General features: G+C 37.5%; 1 long non-coding RNA gene across 3 annotated transcripts in view; it reads right to left on the bottom strand.

Annotated features, from left to right (window-relative positions):
• The window catches only part of LOC104871086, an 83,068-nt gene extending 70,715 nt beyond the window's left edge, over positions 1-12,353 (bottom strand). For all 3 annotated transcript variants that reach the window (XR_002025778.1, XR_004515532.1, XR_782736.2), the window contains exons 1-3: positions 12,042-12,353; positions 10,555-10,598; positions 8,968-8,997 (exon numbers count right to left, since the gene is read on the bottom strand). This is a non-coding gene — a long non-coding RNA (uncharacterized LOC104871086). The remainder of the gene's footprint in view (positions 1-8,967; positions 8,998-10,554; positions 10,599-12,041) is intronic.
• Positions 12,354-13,107: the final 754 nt, after the last annotated feature.

The following is a 13,107-nucleotide window of genomic DNA, read 5'->3' as shown; positions in this document are numbered from 1 at the left end:
CAATGATTTGTCCTCTGTTCATCAATATCAGAAAGCACATGTCTCTTGATTAGTCTGATTAATAGTCATTTTAAATTAAATCATTTAGTTGGTGTATGTGTCAGATTTCACTACTGCTGGTTATCTTTTTCTTTTGTTATTAGTAAACAAATGTATTAGGATATACTTGGACACTGTATGAGTATTTTCTAACTTTTCATCACATGGTATTAGCATCCATTGATAATTCTTTATCAATTTTTATTTTGGTATTTGCAAGTGATTTTCTGATTCTATCAGTCTATCTACATTTATCACTTGGCTTTTTTTTTTTTTTTTTTTTTTTTTTTTTTATTTTTTTTTTGAGACAGGGTCTCACTATGTAGTTGAGACTGACCTGGAACTCACTATTTAGCCCAGGCTGGTCTCAAACTCGCAGTGATCCTCCTGCCTCAGCCTCCCCGACAAATATTGCTGGGATTACAGGCGTGCGCCACCATACCCGGCTACTTGGCATTTTTTTTAATGAGGAGGAGCTTTCTTTCCTCTTGTGACCTTTGCCCTTTCTAAGTATTTTTTTAGACTAACGGATTTCCTTTTGATTCAACATTTTGTAATAAAATCACCATAATTATTCTATCATTCAAACTCCCCTATTTGCCCCCATAAGAGGACATTCAGTTTAGATTCTATGTCCTCTGACTTGTCCCATCAGCTTGTGAATGCTTCTTGAGTGTCAACATTTTGCATTTAGATAAGCTTAAGAATAGTTTAAAAGCTAAAAGAATAGTATCATTCTCCAAAGAGTACATATATTTCTAGCTTAAAGGTTTATTTAAGGACTGTTCGGACTTATATAGAGGCATGCTCTTTGGACTCATAGCCTGCCATTCAGGCTTTTGACCCATTTACTTTCGCACAGATCTGTACATCTTGTTTATAGAGTCCCCATGCCTTTATCGTATAGTACATCTTGTTATATAGAACTGATTTCTGCTGATCGTACTGTAAAGTACAATAGTTTTATGTTGTCATACATTACAGTACTATGTGTAAGAGTTATATAAATAAAAGCAAAGTCATCAAGTTGGAGTCTCCTTGGACCATTTCTTTGTTCTGAATATTGTGACATACGTACTATATACATTTCCTCATATAGTGATCAATTCAATTAACGACCTAGTTGCATTAACAGAGTCCTAGGACAGATATGTTGGTGGAAATAAATGGGCTAGTTTATAAGTGGCCCAGAAAAGAACTTGTTGATTAACATAATTTTTATTCATTTCCCTATTTTGTTGAATGATTGCTGTAAGTTGTTGCTGGGCATGCGATTTTGAACAAATAAGACAGGATCCTTGCCTTCATGTAGCATGTGGAACAGAACATATTACTCAAATAATTACTCAAATCAGCCTGTAACTAGGAAGTTTAAAGATTACTTTTAAGGCATTCAACAAAACAGAAGAATGAATAAAAAATTGTTAATCAACAGTTCTTTTCTGGGTCACTTCTCTGTACAACTAGCCCATTTATTTCCACCAACAGATCTGTCCTAGGATTCCGTTAATGTAACTAACATTTCCTGGCTTTTATCTTTAAGTTTAATAAAAACAGTTTCAGTTTCCATCTCTTTTTGGTCACGTTGATTTCATTTCAATACAGAGTTATTTTTAACTGAAAAAACATTATTTTTTGGTAACTGTGCAAAACTTTCAAACCAAGGCGTTACCTTAGTTTCGATGTAAATACACTCACTGATCATGGGGAAGAGGCTATTTAGATCCTTGGCTTCTAATTTAACTAACTTCTCAGAAAATTAAAAACCAGAATGTCTCAGGGAGTGATGAAGTGAAAATAATGCACAAAATAAATAATGTTGCAAATACTTTCTTTTACTTAATATAAATTTCCTTAGTACAGTAAATTTCCATCAACTTTACATTTGAAAGTGAGACAGCTGCTACTTTAAAGTTCAAAGGCAATTTTAAAAAAATAAAGTTCATAGGCAAAAAGCCAAAAAAATAATAGGAACCTTAATTGATACTATAGTTTTTATTTTAAAGCCACACTTAGCTTACACTGTTAGAAACTTGCATAAACTTGTACCACTTTTTAAAATTTTTATATTTTAATATGCTTAGCTTGGCTATTTTTCTTTGTTAAAGAGCATATAAATGTCAACTGTTTCACTTCTTTTTTTAAATTTATTTATTTTTCTCCCATTGAGTTTATCGGTCCATTCTAGGTATGCAGTACAGTTACATTCATCACTGGGATCTCGTACCTCTACATGACAGGTCTTGGTTCTCATTTCCTCCCTTCACCCCCTCCTCCCTTCCCTATTTACAAACACTTTATTTCCATTTTTTCATTTTCTCATATTTTTCTTTTCCCTTATTACCTTTCCCCTACCCTTCCCACTTTCCCTACACCTTTAGCCCTTTTCTTCCTATTTCACATTTGTCAATTATATCATTAGGATCTTATGTGCTATTGTATTTTTTCACACCAGAGAAACTATGTGGTATTTACATGTGTGACTTATTTATTTCACTTAGGAGTATTTCCTCAATATGTATCCATTTTCCTACGAATGAATCTAATTTCCTCATTCTTTATGGCTGAATAGTATTCCAGTTTATAGAAAAACCACATCTTCTGTTTCACTTCTTGACAAATGGATTCTTTTTTTGATACCAGGGATTAAACTCAGGTCCTTGTGCTTGTGAGGCAGGTGGCAGAACCACTGAGCTAAATCCCCAGCTCTCAACTGTATCACTGCTTTAGCCTCCAAGTCATTTCTCATTCAAGTTAGCTTCCCTGAATAGGATCTCCAAGACACAAATGGATGGAAACTTTGAATTTGATTTTTTTTTTTTTTTTTTTTTGTACCCGGGATCAAACTCAGGACCTTTTTTGCAAGGCAGGCAGCAGCACCACTGAGCTAAATCCCTGGCTCTTGAATTTTAATTTTGAGACAGGGCCTTGCTAAGTCACTAAATTGCCTATCTGGGGTCAAACTTGGGATCTTCCTATCTCATCCTCTCAGAGTGCTAGAATTACACACAGGGAGCACCTTGCCTGGCTCTGTGTTGCCATTTTTTTGAGCATGATTTCAAACTGAGCATGTTCAAGAATATGCTCACTTTTACCTGTGATGATCTTTCTTGTATGAATACGTGTGAATTTACTAACAAAAACCCCCCCTTTTTTTTACTTTGAGAAACAGTGCTGTCGGAGTTATCCCATGTGCTCCTTACCTGCTGCAAGTAGTTAATTTTTCTTCACTCTTTTATAACCTGGTTGTGCTATTGACTTTGCACTTACCAAGAGGCAACCCCATTGCACTCAGTAACAAAATGAGTGGGCATACCATGAGGCAACAGCTCATCCCAGACTTTGTGAGAATAAATCTCTCTCACCTACAAATGTAGAATACAGCCCACTACTCTTCTTTTAAAACACACACACATTTAAGCCCTTGTAGCAGACCTACGTCGAAAGTAGGAACCAACGTGCTTGCTATGCAGGTTTAGAAATGGGGACATTCTTACTTGCAGTAGCAAGCAGTTCCATGTCTCCCCTAAAATCTGGACTTCATTATCTAATCATCTTCTAAATTCTTCACTTGTATTATCTACTGCAATTGTAACATGGCCAGAGCTATACTCCTGTTCCACTTACTGGCAAAAACTGGTTCTTCGCACAATCATCATCATCTCAACGAATAACTCCATTCTTCTGCTCAAGCTAAAACCTGAAGAGTTGTACCTGACTCTGCAGTTTCTCTCACACCCTGTATTCAATTCAACAGCAAATCTCCTCAGCTCTACCTTCAGCATGTGTCCACAGTATAACCACCTTTTATCGCTGCCAGGTACACTAGTCCAAGCTACCATACTCTCTTGCTTGACCATTAATCAATCTTCCTGTTTTCACTCTTTCTATCCTAAAAGGTTCCTTTTCACACAACAGACAAAATAATTCTTTTAAAATTTAAGTTACATTGATTTAAATTTTTGTCTCAAGGTAAATTCCAAAGTTCTCAATATAAGCTTAAAATATCTTCTGGAATCTGTTCTCTGGCCATCTCTTTGACCTCATCAATAGCATTCTTTTGTTCATTCCACTCCAGTCAAACTGGCTATGTGGTTTCCCTCTAACTACCAAGTTCTCTACCTCAGAGCCTTTGCACGTGATGGTCTAGCTACTTATAATACCCTTCCCCTAATGTTCTTGTGGCTTTCTCCTTCATTTTCCTCAGGTTTCTGCTTACACGTTTCCTTTAAAGGGAGGCATTCAGCCTTCTCTAAATAGCACATCTTTATCTTTAAAAAAAAATAAAAAGCACCTCATTCCCTTTCCTACATCACTTTCTATCACTTTTTGTAGGATTACCGTGCTTCTCAGTTTATCTAGGACCGGTCTGGTTCCGTGTGAATTGTTCTGACATATTATGAATAACTCTCATTGGGTCCTTATTTGATAAAATATGTGGTTGTCTTATCTTTACCATGTTTTATTTTTACAACTTTCATTGCCATCTAATACCACCTGTTTCCCCACACTAGAATGTTGGTAAGAGTTGATCATTTGTTTTATTCTGCTCTATCTAGGATTTAGAAACTCTTGGAATGTGGGTTCAATCCCAGCACTGGAAAAAAAAAGGAATAAAGAAAAGAAAAAAGAAACAAACAGAAAGAAAAAGAAAAGATGCCTAGAAGACAAATCCTCAATAAATATATGCTAAATAAATAAATGGAATTGTTGACTACCTGATGTATGTGAAATGTCCTACTAGGGCACTTGGGTACAGCAGGATAAAAAAGACACAGTCCCTGTTCCATGCACAGGCCTTATCTGACAAATTCTGATTTAACTGGTCTTGTACAATGACTGGAAACAGATATTCAAGTACACACACACACACACACACACTTTTGAAGGGGCTCAGATGATTCTCATGCACAGGCCAGGATGAAGCTTTTGGGTTAAGCTATACATGTCAGCTGGTAACACATGGGTCACACATAGCCCTGAACAGCTAGTAATGTAATACCACAAGATCATAAACTTCTAATACTATTACGTGATTTTTCATGATTCAATCGAATGGTGTTTGAATGGAAACAAACTGTGTAGGTGACAACCTGTCTAGGGGAACATGGTGCAGTGCTAACTGTGCCTCCTGTGCCCACCACACGGAATAAGTGGAATTAAAACCTTCGTGTATCAGACATTATGCTCACTTGTGTGACTTGCTGAGTAAAATTCAATGATTAGCAACATTAATGCTTCAACTTATATGTCTGTGTGCCTATGAAGACAGGTATGTGTGTGTGTGTGTGTGTGTGTGTGTGTGTATATTATATATATTATATATATAATTTTTTTTTTTTTTTTTTGGTACTGGGCATCGAACTCAGGAACTTGCCCTTGTGAGGCAGGCAGCAGAACCACTGAGCTAAATCCCCGGCACCAAGTATTTATATTTTTTTATTCAGGAATATTTTATATTTTCAAAGTATTTAGGAATAGTTTAATTAGAAAAATAAAGGCAATAGGATTATCTATTAGGTTCTAAAAGTACCCATGAATTAAATCATACCCCCAAACAAAACAAAACCTTAAATCACATTGCTATTAAGCTTTCTTATAGTAAAGAATAAAACCAAACTATGCTGAAGTACAAAAACCTGAAATTCTGAGCATGAAAATAATTTATTGATTAGACATCTGATTTATTCAAGCAGTAGGCCTGCTGAACACAGCTAATGAAGCAGGAAAAGTAAATTCCATCCAGCACCTGCATCATTTCAAATTTCCTGGGGACAGTTTATACATGGGTATTTATTACTATTATTAATTTATTTTGATTTTTTTGGTATGGGGATTGAACTTGGGACCTTGCGCTTGTGAAGCAGGTGGTGGAACCACGGAGCTAAATCCCCAGCCTGGTATTTACCTAGTAATAACTAAACAGACATGAAAAGGTTCTTATTTATTTGAGCTTGTTGTGTTATTTTATAAAATAATAAGTTAAAATGCAAAAAGTGCAGGGACTTTTGCTACTTATATACATTAAACATATTACAGATTTTCTATGTGGCCCAGCCCAAGACAATTCTGCTTCATTCAGTGTAGCTCAGGGAGGCCAAAAGATTGGACACCCTAAGCACTATCTTCCTGATGGAAGAATCAGGGATGAAAGGCAGATGGACACCAGAATGATCTCTCCAGACTTCCAAAATCGCCATACTGAGACTGGACATCATATGAGAATTGAGGCTATGTAAATGAGCCTGCATGGTGCAGCTGGCCAGGGCTACCGACAAATTCAATTCCTAAATTCTATTACTGTGCTGGAAAAAATTTGTTACTGCAAAGAGAGCATTGGCTTTGCAGAGGCTGAACAGCAAAAAATGGAAGCTAGTTAGGGCCCAGAATGTCTCACAGTAGTGTAAGAAGTAAAAAGGGAAAGATGTCCCACAGACAACTAAGTTCGGGATGGATGAAAACAACTACTCAGACCCAATTTATTTTCTTTGTAACCATACCTACACCCATAACCCTAATTATATTCTTAGGATAAACTCACACAAATAAAAGTACTTTTAACACAGGTGATCTCTGCAAACAACTATCAAACTCTATCATTTTACTTGGGAATTCATTTTTTTTGAAGTAGAGGGCTTCTTTTATTTTGTATTTATGTTTGCTCGTTTTGTTGTTTTGTTTTTTGGTACTGGGGATCAAACTCGGGACCTGTGCTTGTGAAGAAGAGGGCAGAACCACTGAGCTAAATCCCCAGCCCTATTTTGTATTCATGTATTTTTGGGTATCTATTAAATTTTAGATGTGCTTCAAGTAGAAACAACTGCATTTCTTCCTTCTAGATACTTCAAGAAATCTTCTGCCGCTCATCTTTTCTGAGAATATACTTAGGCTTACTTTCCCTCTCTATATTCTTAGCACCTTCCTTGTATGTCTCTATTATGTTACCACAGTGTACTTGTTTTTGTGTTAAGCCATACCTCCAAGCCACCTCCTCCTACCCTCGTTTTTTTTTTTTTTTTTTTTTGGTACCAGGGATTGAACTTGGGTCCTTGCGCTTGTGAGGCTGGTGGCAGAACCTCTGAGCTAAATTCCTGGCCAATTGTTCTATCTATGTATCTATCTACCTATCTGTTTATTGGTTTTTTGAGACAGGGTCTCACTATGTAGTTGAGACTCACTATGTAGCCCAGGCTGGTCTTGAACTGACAGCAATCCTCCTGCCTCAGCCTCCAGAGTGCTGGGATTACAGGTGTGTGCCACCACGCCCGACATTACCCTCAATTGTTCTAAAAGACCAAGAGATCCTAAAACAGCAGCATCATGATTTCAAGGGCAGACTCCTCTCCCCCTTAATGCTGAGATTCTGACTCAGGAGATCTAGATTGGGGCTGGGGAATTGGCAGCATACTTTCCCAGGGATTTGGGATGGCCAATTTACAAACTTCACTGAATTGAAATAAACTAAGAGTGGAGACTGTCTTAGTCACCACTGCACAACTACTGGCTGGCATGTACACATGTGGTAAATGTGTACTGGATAAAGCGAATGGTCAGAAAAATATCTGAGAACTTCTCTAAAGGAATTGTCTCATATGGACTCAAAACCAGTTACATCAGACAGTACTTTCAGTATGTGCAGTAAGACTTGCTCAATAGGTCTAAAACAAGGAAATTGAAGTGCTTACTTGACTTTCCAGATTTATGAAAATAAGCAGTTCAGCAGGTAATTAGGCAATTTACAAATGCAAATCTCAGATAACCAGACTAGTTTGTGAACTTGCTTATGCATTTTTATAATTTCTGCTATTCATTTTATGGCTCATTTTCTACTAGGCCTTGTACTGTCACCTTTCTCAGGCAGAGGTAATTTGCAGTCTCACTAGAGATAGAGGTAAAGGTGAGTTTCAGGAGAAAGATTTTAACTGAGAAGTACTTTCAGAACTTGGAAGTGGTTTGCAAAATGGGTATTCCATAACCTATGGGAAATATGATTTTGAAATTTACAGTTATCAATGCATGTTTAAGACTATCTATAAACCAGCCTGTCTCTGAGCATTTAATTAATTCACCATTAGTTTATGCTGATTAAATTCCCTACCTTTAGCTATTCTGACATTCCTGGGTAGCACTGTCTAATTTTTTCACACCAACACCAAATCTGATACCCACTTTAAGTAGATGAATTTCAGCCCAAATCTTGTATTGCTCTATGATCCCAAGAGCACAGAACTCCTCTCAGGAAAATAGGAGATTTTCCATAGGTAAATTCTAGGAATTGTCCCATTATCAACAACTGCTAGAGAAAAATTTCAGTAATAGATTTTATATATTTAAAAACAACTGTAATTTAGTTGCCTAGATAATAAAAACTTGATTTTTTTGTCACTGTGGATATATCAGCTACCTGAATGTGCAAACTTTTTTTTGAAATTTCTGCCCATATATACACAGTCATAGAAAACATTACAGCTCAAATTTAGCACTCATGGATACGAGTTGCTAGTCTACCATTTATGCAAACTGGTTGTATTCTCCATGTGATTTCTGTGCAGAAATACTGAAAGACAAGCTTCTGTTTTCAAATTTCAGGTATTTCATTGTGCTCTCTTAGCTATGATGGTCATGGATTCCATTTTGGTGTGGTAACCAAAAGTAATTGTCTTTCCCAGGAGAATGATGTTGGGAAATTAACTATTACATACTAATAATTGTGAAAACAAGAAGTAACAGAACATTTATAGTTGATAACACTTGCCATTAATGAAAAGGAAAACTAGGGGCCTTTGGTCACTTGAAATTTTGAGGAAGAAGTCTTGGCTTTTACCTTTGTAAATTACTCATTAGGAGTATTCTAATGCACTGGTTAGTTATACTAATGCAAATGCAGCAGACAAGGCCCAGGATTTAGCTCAGTGACACAGCACCTACCTGGCAAGTGCAAGGTCCTGAGTTTCATCCCTGTACCAAAAAAAAAAAGCAGCAGATGAGAATAAGAAGTTAGCAAATTAGCAATGAAAAGAATACTTAAAAATTAAAATATTTTCATTCTAAAGCATATTCCAAGAGAATTAAATGGCTTATATACATATATATGTATATATGTCATTTATTTGCATGTATATATATCTTTTGAAGTTTTAAAGAACATTCCGGGAGTAGCTACATCTTATTTATCTTATTTCTGTGCATTTTAATATTTAATCCAGTGACTTGAATGAAGTAGATATTCAGTGAGTGCTATTTTCTTAAAAAAGAGAACTGAGCCTGGCATAGTGGTTCACACCCTAATTCCAGGACTCTGGGAGTCTGAGGCAGGAGGATATCAAGTTTGATCCCAGCCTGGGCAACTTAGCAAGATTTTGTACCAAAATAAAAATATTTTGAAAGGGCAGAGGATGTAGCTTTGTGAAAAAGGTTCAATCCCCAGTATCAGAAAGAAAAAACAGTAAACTAACACGTTTAAATGACAAGAAAGTAGATAAATAGCACATTATAGTTACTTGGAATATTAAACAGCTACTTGTTTAAAAGATTGTGCTAACATGGAAAGGTATTTATGATATAATGTTAGGCAAAATAATATATACGGTAATGCTATGACAGAAAAAAACTCCGTGAGATTGCGCCAGGCGAGCCTAAAGTCAACTTGTTGTATTATGAGACTCACAGAAAGGTGAATAGTCATGAAGTCGCTGTACTCATCAATGGATTAATCCACTGATGCTCACAGCTAAACAGAGGCAGCAGCTCATTGGTGGAGTGCCTTTGGAGGGTACATCTCACTGACTCTCTTCCTGTGTTCTGCTTACTACCTGCCGTGAACTAAGCACCGCTCTGCCTTACTTTTCTACCGTGTCTCTGCATTGGAGCCAGCCAATCATGGACTTAAACATCTGAAGACATGAGCCAAATAAACTTCTCTCCCTTTAAGTTGCAGGTATCAGATATTTTTTCAGCAATGGGGAAGGTGACTGACACAGACAGAAGTAATTATATCAGATGTTAAAATGAGACTGTAGAAGATTTCACCATGGATATTTTGTTATTTTTTCATTTTTGGTACTGGTGATCAGACTGGGGACCTTGTGCTTGAGAGGCACACAGCAGCACCACTGAGCTAAATCTCCGCTCCTTTCCTATTTTTTCTTTAGTAAATGTTTCTTAATCTTATAATTTGATTTTTCTATGGAATTAGCAGGAAATTTTGTTATAAGAATCGATGCACTGCTTGGTGACAGCTCTTGTATTTCTGACATACTAAGTCATGTTACTGACTTGTGAAGTGTACAAGCAAGACTAGTTAGGAGATAATATGGCAGTTTCTGTATTGGCCAAGCCTATGTTCAGCTATATAGCCAAAAAACTAAAAAAATAGGTATTTATTTTTGACATTTAAGCCCAGATGTACTTATTCTAGTACTTCTGCAGCAGCTTCAGGATGTCATGAATGATCCAAGTTTCTTCTGTCTCAGCTTTCTCAGCTTCTGACTTCCATATTTTGCACAATACGCTCACCTCTATTTTTGTCACGAGACTTTCTCCATCCTCATGTCAGTATTCTAGGAAGAGGAAGAGAACAAGAAATGGTAGGGGTGGCTATTATTAGGAAAGGAAATGTTTTCTAGAAATTTTGAGCATGTCTAGAACTGTATCTTCTGGTCAATGATAACTGCATGGGATCTAGGGAAATGAAAATTTCAGGTAGACACATTGCCACGCATCCACCCTCCAGACTTGGGGGAGGGTATCGGAATCTTTCTCATAAGGAGGAAAAAGGAAACAGTGTCTTCCCTAGCCCATCTCTCTTTTCACTCAAGGAATACACTCTTCTCTACCCTAGGGAATCTCAAAGTCTCATCCAATTGCTACAGTGAGCTCAGAGACCAGGGTCCAAGAGTCCTGACAGTGTTAGGAGTAAGTAGTCTTCATCAAGAGTGTAGATCCCCATGCTGTAGCAACCGATACTTGAAGAAAAGTTACTTGACTCAGTACTGCCTACTAAATATTGCCTAGTGGATAAGGAACAGGATGTTGGCAAAATGCCTGTAAAGGAGAAAATGAAAAACACATAGTGGTCATTGGTCCATAAAACATATCAAATTCTGTCAGATAATCATAGCGACAATTCTAAGTCCTTGGTCAATTAACCTCTTGGTTTCTAGCTTTGTAAGGTCTTCCTATTTCATTATCTTCCATGGGTTACACATGAGGTAGACAAAGCAAAGGCTACCATTTCTGCAACAACTACAATTCTATAAATCCGAGGCACCTAAATCTAATAATGTTTCGTGCATAACTTGGTGCCATTTTTCCTTTTGAGGCAACTGACTTTCAGAAAGTACAGTAGTAGTAGAGATTGAGAAATGAACTCATTTTCAATTGCCTCAGGGTTTTTGGGTGAGGGGTAAAAATACTTGAGTTCAGGGCCTGAGGAAGAAAAGATTTTTTTTAGAATCCCAAAAGCTTTTATCTTAGGTAGGCTACTCCTAAAAGTAACCTACCTACCTAACTTCCCTTCCCCACCCCCTTTTGATGGCAGCCTTGTCATGTTGCTTAGGCCTTAGGCTGGCCTGGGAAACCTGAGCTCAAGCAATCCTCCCGCCTCAACCTACCAAGCATCTGGGACTACAGGCGTGTACCACTGTACCTGTCTCTGGAAGTACCTTTTAATTATTATTAATCTCTAATTTGATAAAGGCAATGCACCCGTAATCTAAGTGATCCATAGTGAACCATACCTCCCGATTTCCTTAGCCTTGTGCAGAGCCTTCCCAGATTGGGCTGGGTCATGTGACTTGCTTTAGCCAATGACACATTAGTTAGCATGGTGCAAGTAAAGGCTTGTCCTCTTGGAATGTTGCCTCTCGCAATCCTAAGATTAGTGTTTGAGGAAAGCTGAATCAACCACGTGGAGAAAACCAAGGATTGAACCCAACAGCCTTCTTCCTGCTCCAGCAGTCCTAGCTTCTAGGTTCGTATTTTCCATACCGTGGTCAACTTACTTTTGTCATGCAGCTCCAACTCCATCCTCATGTCCCATAACATGTGGTCCTATCTGAGCCATCCTAGCCAGGCCTCAGATATTTTGGAGTAGAGATGAGTCACCGTATTATGCCCTGACTGAATTTCGGGTCCAGAAAATATGGAATCATGAGTAAATAATTATGGCTTTAGGTCATTTCATTATGGACTGATTTGTACGTAACAGTAATTTAAACACAACTAAGAGTATAAAGAATGTATAACCACCTAACTGATGGAAGAAAATGGAAATTAAATTGTCCAGAAGTCATTAAAAGAAACCAAAAGGAATATAGAACAGATGCGACAAATTAAAACCAAACAGTAAAATAGTAATTTAAAAAGAAATTGTTTGCTTCTACACAATTCTGTGTATGAGCAGACACGGTCCAAAATCTTGTCTCAATATAGGTCTTAAATCTGTAGTTTTGCTTTTCACCTGTTGGCTTGACTTTCACTCCTATCACTTCCACCTTATTTTAATGGTCCTGCAATGTGAAACGATAAACCTGCTGAGGAGATACCAACCTTAATTAGGCCTAGAGCAATGTAATAATGGCCCATAACCATAGTATCTGTTACTACCTGTTCTATTTTTCTACACTTCCGTGTTTGGAATTACTAGGACCTTTTTAATCTCTTTTTCGTTTGTAGGGATTATATCAAATTCATGTAGTATTTCTTTCCTCAAAACTGAAAATCTGTTCACTATATGGAGTTACAAGGGAAGGCATTTTGCATTGCAAAACACGCAGTAATTTCACAAGTGTATATTTTAGAAGTTAATGCACAGTGCTCTGCAAACTCCACGCAGATACGCATGGCTCTCGAGTGGCTTTGTGCCTGGCAGGGAACAAGAGCTATGACCCATATTTGTTCAATTAATTCAATCACTACGGTGTCTGTGGACTTCAAAATACACGAATTACGCGCTTCTGTCAAAACCCCCACGCCAGGTCCCTCCACCCAGGGCGGCACTCAAGTCGCGGGGCTCAGGCCGTTAGGGGCGTCCGGCCCTTCCGCCCGTCACGCGCGGGGCAGGCGACC

This window comes from Fukomys damarensis, unplaced genomic scaffold, assembly GCF_012274545.1.
Source record: "Fukomys damarensis isolate Sample0158 unplaced genomic scaffold, DMR_v1.0_HiC HiC_scaffold_37, whole genome shotgun sequence".
In the NCBI taxonomy this organism is placed as follows: domain Eukaryota; kingdom Metazoa; phylum Chordata; class Mammalia; order Rodentia; family Bathyergidae; genus Fukomys; species Fukomys damarensis.
Note: the sequence above shows the minus strand (reverse complement) of the source record. Positions and strands in the feature narration are given on the sequence as shown.